General features: G+C 30.1%; 3 non-coding genes across 3 annotated transcripts in view; all 3 read right to left on the bottom strand.

The window, feature by feature from the left end:
• Positions 1-2,053, bottom strand: part of LOC138858795 (large subunit ribosomal RNA) — a 3,977-nt gene extending 1,924 nt beyond the window's left edge. Inside the window, exon 1 of the ribosomal RNA XR_011397826.1 lies at positions 1-2,053. This exon is cut by the window's left edge and continues 1,924 nt beyond it. This is a non-coding gene — a ribosomal RNA (large subunit ribosomal RNA).
• A 502-nt stretch (positions 2,054-2,555) lies between these two features.
• LOC138858783 (5.8S ribosomal RNA) lies at positions 2,556-2,734 on the bottom strand. Its single transcript, XR_011397814.1, has one exon. It is a non-coding gene; the product is annotated as a 5.8S ribosomal RNA (ribosomal RNA).
• A 625-nt stretch (positions 2,735-3,359) lies between these two features.
• On the bottom strand, positions 3,360-5,349 carry LOC138858786 (small subunit ribosomal RNA). The gene has a single exon (XR_011397817.1). It is a non-coding gene; the product is annotated as a small subunit ribosomal RNA (ribosomal RNA).
• Positions 5,350-7,500: the final 2,151 nt, after the last annotated feature.

Here is a 7,500-nt window from a genome sequence, read left to right as displayed (position 1 = left end):
AGACTTCCATGGTAGTACGACTATAAAACAGAAAAGAAAACTCTTCCGATACCTCTCGACGGCTTCTTTATGGTCGTTCCTGTTGCCAGGATGAGCACAAGGCCCATTTTTAATAACAAACGGATACTCAACAGGTTACGGAATTGGAACCGTATTCCCTTTCGTTCAAAATTATTCAAGTGTTTAATTACTATGGAATAAAAATTCATTCATTTCATTTCATTAAAACTTGAAAATTTTCGGCTTTCGCCTTGAACTTAGGACCGACTAACTCGTGATCAACCACTGTTCACACGAAACCCTTCTCCACTTCAGTCCTCCAAGGTCTCATTCGATTATTTGCTACTACCACCAAGATCTGTACCAATAGCGGCTCCATGCAGGCTTACGCCAAACACTTCTAAGCACACCATTGTACCCTCCTACTCACTAAAGTTTCAAAATTTATAATCCAACCGAAATTGTATTATAAATCATGTACTTTAGCGGTAATGTATAGGTATACAACTTAAGCGCCATCCATTTTAAGGGCTAGTTGCTTCGGCAGGTGAGTTGTTACACACTCCTTAGCGGATTACGACTTCCATGTCCACCGTCCTGCTGTTTTAAGCAACCAACGCCTTTCATGGTATCTGCATGAGTTGTTAATTTAGGCACCGTAACATTACGTTTGGTTCATCCCACAGCGCCAGTTCTGCTTACCAAAAGTGGCCCACTGGGCACATTATATCATAACCTCAACCTTCATATCAAGAAAGGTGAGGTTCTTACCCATTTAAAGTTTGAGAATAGGTTAAGGTCGTTTCGACCCTAAGGCCTCTAATCATTCGCTTTACCAGATAAGATTATTTTACATAATTTTTAAATGCACCAGCTATCCTGAGGGAAACTTCGGAGGGAACCAGCTACTAGATGGTTCGATTGGTCTTTCGCCCCTATACTCAATTCTGACAATCGATTTGCACGTCAGAACTGTTTCGGTCTTCCATCAGGGTTTCCCCTGACTTCAACCTGATCAAGTATAGTTCACCATCTTTCGGGTCACAGCATATATGCTCAAGGTACGCTCCAGTTAGAGGTATAAATAATAATAAATTATCATTATACATAACTATATGGAACGCCCCGGGATTGAATTAATAATGTAATACATTAAAAATTAATCCCATTATTAATACAGTTAAGTTAATTTCGCCATTAGGTTTAATATAACCCAATGACTTGCACATATGTTAGACTCCTTGGTCCGTGTTTCAAGACGGGTCCCGAAGGTATCCTGAATCTTTCGCATTGTTAATCATATAAATGCATACAATTAATATTAAAATCAATGATAATAATATTATTGTAAAATTCAAAAGAATTTTAGCATTATATATAATAAAATCTATCAACACTTTATCAAATCATCAGTAATTATTCTATGTTAATAAGCTAAAAGCAAATTAATTTGAATAAACTTAAAAACCAATGATCTTTTGATAAATATTTTATTATGTTAATAGATTACAATGTCCTTATATGAAAAAAATGCACACTATTACTATAATATTTAAAATTAAATACTACAGTTATAATGATGAATTTTTCATAATGGATATTCAGGTTCATCGGGCTTAACCTCTAAGCAGTTTCACGTACTATTTAACTCTCTATTCAGAGTTCTTTTCAACTTTCCCTCACGGTACTTGTTTACTATCGGTCTCATGGTTATATTTAGTTTTAGATGGAGTTTACCACCCACTTAGTGCTGCACTATCAAGCAACACGACTCTTTGGAAATATCTTTCTAGTAATCATTAACGTTATACGGGCCTGGCACCCTCTATGGGTAAATGGCCTCATTTAAGAAGGACTTAAATCGTTAATTTCTCATACTAGATATTAAGATATTCCATACACTGCATCTCACATTTGCCATATAGACAAAGTGACTTAGTGCTGAACTATTTTCTTTTCGCTCGCCGCTACTAAGAAAATCCTTGTTAGTTTCTTTTCCTCCCCTCATTAATATGCTTAAATTCAGGGGGTAGTCCCATATGAGTTGAGGTTGTATAAAATATATTTTAGATTGATTTGTTTATTTTTATTTAATTTTTTTGCTATTTGCTATTTTAAAGAAATATATTTTTATATCTTGATTACTCAATATTATTCAATCTTTTCATCCCTTTTTAAAATTCATAATATAATAATTAATAAAATTAACAACATTATTCCTCCACATATCATATATTTTTTTTTATTATAAATTTTTCTCAATACAATAGAGTGAATTAATTCTAGAATAAAAATTTATTTTATGCTAGACATTCCTCTTATGTATTATTTAATATAATTTAAATAATGTTGAAAATTTTTTCTTTTATGGGAATACTAAGATTCTCATTTATCATAAATTTTCGTTCAAATATGAGGTATTCAAGAATATATTTTCTATATTTCTTTTTATGCTATTAATATTATGGATTGAAAAATACAATCCAATAATATGCCATATGCTTAAATTCTATTAATTGACTAAAAGAATAAGCAACTAATTTAGCATAGTCTTACAACCCTCAACCATATGTAGTCCAAGCAGCACTTTAAAATTAATTAAAGTACATAACAGCATGGACCGCAATATGCGTTCAAAATGTCGATGTTCATGTGTCCTGCAGTTCACACGATGACGCACAGTTTGCTGCGTTCTTCATCGACCCATGAGCCGAGTGATCCACCGCTTAGAGTGATAATTTTTTTGTATTTTTTTAATTCAAAGTCAAAGAATTTTAATTTATTGAAAGTATTAATAATTAATCAATAATAAATTTTTAATACATAAGTTTAAAACATCTTTCAATAAATTGTAATTTTAAACCCAAACATTTGCAGCTGCGCATGTCTTAGGTCAACAAAAACAGTAATACCTTTTATATATTATTTTCTTCTCTATTTGTGCGTTTTCTTTTTTAAATTTTTCAACATGTTTTTAATCACAAATAGAAAATACCATAAAAAAAAGGTATTACACACGTTAATGTGAACAAGTTAACTTATCATTTATAATATTTTATATAAATATCACAATTAAATATTATTTTCTATATAAATAATAAGTACAGCTATATGTTTAAAGGTTTTTTTATTGCGTTCAAATACAATGTATGCGAAGTTCACAATATAATATATATTGTCATAATGCATTACAAGGAGTTAAAAAAAAAAAAAAAAACAGAAAAACATTCAAAACATTGTATAATTCAAAACATTTTGAATGAAAAGAACAAAAAGAAAACTTTTTTTTCTTTTTTATTCTTTTTTTTTATTTTGTTTTTATATAATTATTTTTTTTTTCTTTTCGGATAGGAACACAATAATGATCCTTCCGCAGGTTCACCTACGGAAACCTTGTTACGACTTTTACTTCCTCTAAATAATCAAGTTCGGTCAACTTTTGCGAAACAACCGTGAAACACAAGGCGTCACAGTGATCACGTCCGGAGACCTCACTAAATAATTCAATCGGTAGTAGCGACGGGCGGTGTGTACAAAGGGCAGGGACGTAATCAATGCGAGTTAATGACTCACACTTACTGGGAATTCCAAGTTCATGTGAACAGTTTCAGTTCACAATCCCAAGCATGAAAGTGGTTCAGCGGTTTACCCGGACCTCTCGGTCTAGGAAATACACGTTGATACTTTCATTGTAGCGCGCGTGCAGCCCAGGACATCTAAGGGCATCACAGACCTGTTATTGCTCAATCTCGTTACTGCTAGACGCAATTTGTCCATTTAAGAAGCTAGTGTCCTTATAATGGGACAAACCAACAGGTACGACTCCACTTATATAAACACATTCAAACACTTGTACATTCAAGATGAACGCATGAATGAAGGCTATATAAGCTTCAACACCATAATCCTGAAAGCATCTATTTAATATATTTGAGTCTCGTTCGTTATCGGAATTAACCAGACAAATCACTCCACGAACTAAGAACGGCCATGCACCACCACCCATAGATTCGAGAAAGAGCTATCAATCTGTCTTACACGCTTATGTTCGGACCTGGTAAGTTTTCCCGTGTTGAGTCAAATTAAGCCGCAGGCTCCACTCCTGGTGGTGCCCTTCCGTCAATTCCTTTAAGTTTCAGCTTTGCAACCATACTTCCCCCGGAGCCCAAAAGCTTTGGTTTCCCGGGAAGCGACTGAGAGAGCCATAGTAGTAGCTACACCCAATTGCTAGCTGGCATCGTTTATGGTTAGAACTAGGGCGGTATCTGATCGCCTTCGAACCTCTAACTTTCGTTCTTGATTAATGAAAACATCTTTGGCAAATGCTTTCGCTTAAGTTAGTCTTACGACGGTCCAAGAATTTCACCTCTCGCGTCGTAATACTAATGCCCCCAAACTGCTTCTATTAATCATTACCTCTTGATCTAAAAACCAATGAAAGTAGAACAGAGGTCTTATTTCATTATTCCATGCACAAAATATTCAGGCATTTGGAGCCTGCTTTAAGCACTCTAATTTGTTCAAAGTAATTGTACCGGCCCACAACAACACTCGATGAAGAGCACTGAAGCAGGTTTAAATAGGAGGAATATATAAAAAATACATTGTATTAATTATATATAAGAACTCCACCGGTAATACGCTTACATACATAAGGTAATGTACATACCACAATTATAGTTGTACTACCCGTATGAAGCACAAATTCAACTACGAACGTTTTAACCGCAACAACTTTAATATACGCTATTGGAGCTGGAATTACCGCGGCTGCTGGCACCAGACTTGCCCTCCAATAGGTCCTTGTTAAAGGATTTAAAGTGTACTCATTCCAATTACAGGGCCTCGGATATGAGTCCTGTATTGTTATTTTTCGTCACTACCTCCCCGAACTGGGAGTGGGTAATTTACGCGCCTGCTGCCTTCCTTAGATGTGGTAGCCGTTTCTCAGGCTCCCTCTCCGGAATCGAACCCTGATTCCCCGTTACCCGTTGCAACCATGGTAGTCCTAGATACTACCATCAAAAGTTGATAGGGCAGACATTTGAAAGATCTGTCGTCGGTACGAGACCATACGATCTGCAAGTTATCTAGAGTTCAACCAATATAACGATCGAATAATCGCTTGGTTTTAGCCTAATAAAAGCACACGTTCCAAAAGGTCCGTGTTTATTTTGCATGTATTAGCTCTAGAATTACCACAGTTATCCAAGTAACTGTTAACGATCTATGGAACCATAACTGATATAATGAGCCTTTTGCGGTTTCACTTTTAATTTGTTTGTACTTAGACATGCATGGCTTAATCTTTGAGACAAGCATATAACTACTGGCAGGATCAACCAGAATAATATATATTTCTTTTTTATATAATATTTTTTATATTATATAAAAGTTTAAAATGATATTTTCTTATTTGAAAATTATACACAAATACACAAAACATAAAAACATTTACAATATACACAACAATTTTTCTATGTTTCTTTCTTTATTATATTTTTTTTCATTATATTTCATTTCTATTGTGTGATTTTGTAATGGATTTTTTTAATTTTTGTTTTGGTATCGTGAAAAGAATTTTCGTTCTCTATACATATTATTATTTAATTATTATGTAAGAACGATATTTCTTCTTATATTGGCAAAATTTTCAAATAATATCATTCTATACATTTTACTTTATTTCAATGCATATAGTAATATATATACCTTTTTTTAAGAGTATATACATTTTTTTCTTGATTTGAAATTAATAATTTCAAATTCTATTATATTTATTTCAATAATAAATATATGATAAAAAGTATTTTCGGGTGCAACACATTAATATTTTATTTTATTTAAAAACCATCCTTTTACACATATATTTTATGAGTAAATATTAGAATAGCTCACAAATAAAACTAAAATATTGTTTAATATTTATTTCTACAATATGTTAGTATAGAATAATAGATTTTTTATGTTTTTGTATAAAACAAAATCTATTTCTATTTAAACTAACTGTAGGAAACCAGGAATAAAAAACGCTCATTATATACAATATGTTAGTACAGAATATAGAGTTTTGTATAAAACAAAATCTATTTCTATTTAAACTAACTGTATAAAAACCAGGAATAAAAAGGCACACAAAATCAACTTTCATTTTCATATTTACTTAAAAATACATATAAAGTAAAAAATATTTCCATATAAATACTAAGTAAATAAAGTCATACAAGTATGAAAATTTTCATACAAGTACTAAATACATAAATCATATAAGTATAGTAATATTCATACTTATAAGTATTTAAAAACAATTTCTTACTAATAAACTAACATAAGGAATTCAAATATATAAAAGTATAATACATTTCCTAGCAGTAAAAAATTTTCATATAAGTACTAAATGTATAAAGTCTATGAAGCAATAAATTTTCATATAAGTACTATTTCAGTATATGTCAATTTGAGCAGATTTGTGCAAATTTGTTATAAATGTTCTCTCCCATGTTGACGTTACCAACCCGAAAATATATGGAAAAATTCTTTTAACCTATTTAAAATTTAAAAACTCATATATACGTGGGTAATTTATATCATTTTCAAATATCGTCATGGTCATAATACAACTAATAACATCAAAAGTATTTTTACAATCGATTTTTTTTTTAAATTTTTAACTTGTATGACTTCATATTTAATACTTATATGAAAATTTATTACTTCATAGACTTTATACATTTAATACTTATATGAAAATTTATTACTTCATAGACTTTATACATTTAATACTTATATGAAAATTCATTACTTCATAGACTTTATATTTTTTATACTTATATAAAAATTTATTACTTCATAGACTTTATATTTTACTTCATAGACTTTATACATTTAATACTCATATGAAAATTTATTACTTCATAGACTTTATATATTTACTACTTATATGAAAATTTATTACTTCATAGACTTTATACAATTAATACTTATATGAAAATTTATTACTTCATAGACTTTATACAATTAATACTTATATGAAAATTTATTACTTCATAGACTTTATACAATTAATACTTATATGAAAATTTATTACTTCATAGACTTTATACAATTAATACTTATATGAAAATTTATTACTTCATAGACTTTATACATTTAATACTTATATGAAAATTCATTACTTCATAGACTTTATACAATTAATACTTATATGAAAATTTATTACTTCATAGACTTTATACAATTAATACTTATATGAAAATTTATTACTTCATAGACTTTATACAATTAATACTTATATGAAAATTTATTACTTCATAGACTTTATACAATTAATACTTATATGAAAATTTATTACTTCATAGACTTTATACAATTAATACTTATATGAAAATTTATTACTTCATAGACTTTATACAATTAATACTTATATGAAAATTTATTACTTCATAGACTTTATACAATTAATACTTATATGAAAATTTATTACTTCATAGACTTTATACA

This window comes from Bactrocera oleae, unplaced genomic scaffold, assembly GCF_042242935.1.
Source record: "Bactrocera oleae isolate idBacOlea1 unplaced genomic scaffold, idBacOlea1 ctg00000015.1, whole genome shotgun sequence".
In the NCBI taxonomy this organism is placed as follows: Eukaryota; Metazoa; Arthropoda; class Insecta; order Diptera; family Tephritidae; genus Bactrocera; species Bactrocera oleae.
Note: the sequence above shows the minus strand (reverse complement) of the source record. Positions and strands in the feature narration are given on the sequence as shown.